This window comes from Triticum urartu, unplaced genomic scaffold (assembly GCF_056163025.1).
Source record: "Triticum urartu cultivar PI428250 unplaced genomic scaffold, HENAU_Tu73 scaffold586, whole genome shotgun sequence".
Classification (NCBI taxonomy): Eukaryota; Viridiplantae; Streptophyta; class Magnoliopsida; order Poales; family Poaceae; genus Triticum; species Triticum urartu.
The window spans coordinates 14,399-17,500 of record NW_028260771.1 but is presented as its reverse complement, the minus strand read 5'-3'; positions in this window follow the sequence as shown (position 1 = coordinate 17,500).

Here is a 3,102-nt window from a genome sequence, read left to right as displayed (position 1 = left end):
TATATCATGGACTCGAAAAACGGATCTGAATTTGACTGAAATGCACGATCTTCACAGGTATCACTTTTCACGATACCTAAAAGGTGGAATAGCGATTTTCGAACCATTTCCTATAAGAGAATGGTTTCCATTACTTTGAGAAATGGATTCTTATATCAAACTATAGCTATTGCATTAAAGAAGAAAAGAAACTAATAGAAGTCGAAGACGCGGAATGATAGTGAATAGAGAGAAAGATTCTTCTGATTTTCTTGTTTCTATCTACTAGACGCCGTAGAGAATTGAGAATTTTCATGTCTTTCAATTCTCGTACTCGTAATTGGAAAGTTATGGAAGGAGACCCATCATTTTGCAATGAAAACAACATATAAAACTCTGGACAATTTCGAAATCAGGCCAAGCGTCTTAATACATATGCAAAAAAATTCATTATTGGCCCACCATTGATTAGAAGATTTAGCTTGTATGAATCGCTATTGGTTTGATACGAATAATGACAATCGTTTCAGTATGTTAAGGATACAGATGTATCCACAATTCATTTAGAGTTACTTAATAGTCTATTTCTTATACCATATCTCTATCCCGTGAAATTCTCGAGCCAAAAGATGGATGCATATGCTGTGTTTCATTTTGCTAAATGATATCAATTAAATGGTGTATCAATTCCATAAATTGCATATAGCAATAAATAAATCAGCAAAATTCTTTCTAATATTTTAGATAGAAGAAACATTTCTTCTATCTAAAATATTAGAAAGAATGTACCCTTCTATCCAAATCCAATTTGCATCGATAAAATAAATCCAAATTCCAGTAGTAGATGAATAATTGCAAATTTGTGTGTGTACGAGATTAGAATAACTTCAAAATAACTGACATAATTTTGTATTTTTCCTGATCAGAAAAATACATGAAAAAGAAAGGAGGTAGAAAAATTTTTGGATTTATGGTTAAAGAAGAAAAAGAAGAAAACAGGGGTTCTGTTGAATTTCAAGTATTCAGTTTCACCAATAAGATACGGAGACTTGCTTCACATTTGGAATTACACAAAAAAGATTTTTCATCGGAAAGAGGTCTACGAAGACTTTTGGGAAAACGTCGACGTTTGCTGGCTTATTTGGCAAAGAAAAATAGAGTACGTTATAAGAAATTAATCGGTCAGTTGAATATTCGGGAGCAGTAATTTAATCGTTCAAATTTTTTTCTTGTTTTATTATTTTTTTAGTAGTCTTATAGTAGTCTTAGATTTTTCATTTTGATGAGCCTCGCTTTGAGGAATTCATGGAATAATCCATTTTCATGGAATAATGAATTAAGGAAGAAAGGATATGAGTCTACCGCTTACAAGAAAAGATCTCATGATAGTCAATATGGGCCCTCAACACCCATCAATGCATGGTGTTCTTCGACTGATCGTTACTCTCGATGGTGAGGATGTTATTGATTGTGAACCCATATTAGGGTATTTACACAGAGGAATGGAAAAAATCGCGGAAAACCGAACTATTATACAATACTTACCTTATGTAACAAGGATATAGAGAGATTGTAGAAAGGGGATAGGATAGTTATTTTTGCAAGAGACTTGTTGTAAATTCCTTAACTTAAGAAAGAAAAAAGAATAAAAACACAGATACATAACATAAAAAAAAGAATAAATAAGACGAGATTCGACCTCCCCCTACATATTTAATTTCCTCTCCTATACAAAAACTAGCAAGACCCACTCCATTGGTAATTCCATCAATAACACCCTTATCAAAAAACTCCGTGAGTTCGGTTAACCCTCTTATACCGAGGGTAAAGACCCTAGTATAGAAAATATCTATATAACCACGATTATATGACCAACTGTATATATTTTTTTTTACTTGATCTAAAAATTCTTTTTTAGGATTTCCTTTGTAAAAAGAGTTTATTAAATCCAAATTCTGAAAAAAAGAATAAGCGGATCCATAGAAGATATATGCTATGAATAAACCAAAGATAGCTAGACTTACAGAAGAAATTGCATTAGTAATAAATTCATATGAATTTACAAAAGAATTAGAACTTTCCTGGGTAAAGTTTATTGAGGGAGTTAACCACTTTGATAATATGGTTAACTCTGCTATTCCATTACCAATTCCTCCATTATCAAAAGAGATTCCTATGAATCCAATGAACAAAGTGAAAAGTAGTAATATATAAGAAGAGGAAATAACATAGTATTTCCCGTTTCATGCGGATAGGCAAAAGTTTTTTTAGCCCCAAAAGACGTAGTAAAGGATCCTATCCTATTTCTTGTATTACCTTGAATTTTTGGTATATTTTGTGAAAAAAAAGAAACTCCACTCTTCGTTGTTGATAAAACGAAATCCCTATTCACTCCTTTGGGTATCCTTTTTCCCCATAAGGATATTGAATACAAGGAACTCTCTTTAGTGCTACTGTAATTTTGAAAATGAACACGCAAATACCCATCAAATGTAAGTAAATATATCCGAAACATATAAAAGGCAGTTAATCCTGCAGTAAAGGAGGCTATTATTCCAAAAAAGGGCGAATACAACCAACTATTACTAAGGATTTCATCTTTGGACCAGAAGCAAGCAAGAGGTGGAATACCACAAAGAGAAAGTGTACCCCATAAAAAAGTAGTTCTTGTGATTGGAATGTATTTTCTTAAACCGCCCATAAGAACCATATTTTGACTTTTATCTGGTGAATATCCAACAAGAGGTTCCATTGAATGAATAACGGATCCGGATCCCAAGAACAATAAAGCTTTTGAATAAGCATGAGTGATCAAATGGAATAAAGCAGCTTGATAAGAACCTATACCTAGAGCTAACATCATATAACCCAATTGAGACATTGTAGAATAGGCTAAGCTTCTTTTAATATCTCTCTGAGCAAGAGCTAAAGTAGCTCCTAAGAATAGTGTTATTGTACCTACTAAAGAAATAAAACTCATTATCAAAGGTAAAGATATGAAAAGAGGAAGAAGTCGAGCTAGAAGAAAAATTCCCGCAGCAACCATAGTTGCTGCGTGTATAAGAGCCGAAATAGGAGTGGGCCCTTCCATAGCATCGGGTAACCATACGTGAAGAGGGAATT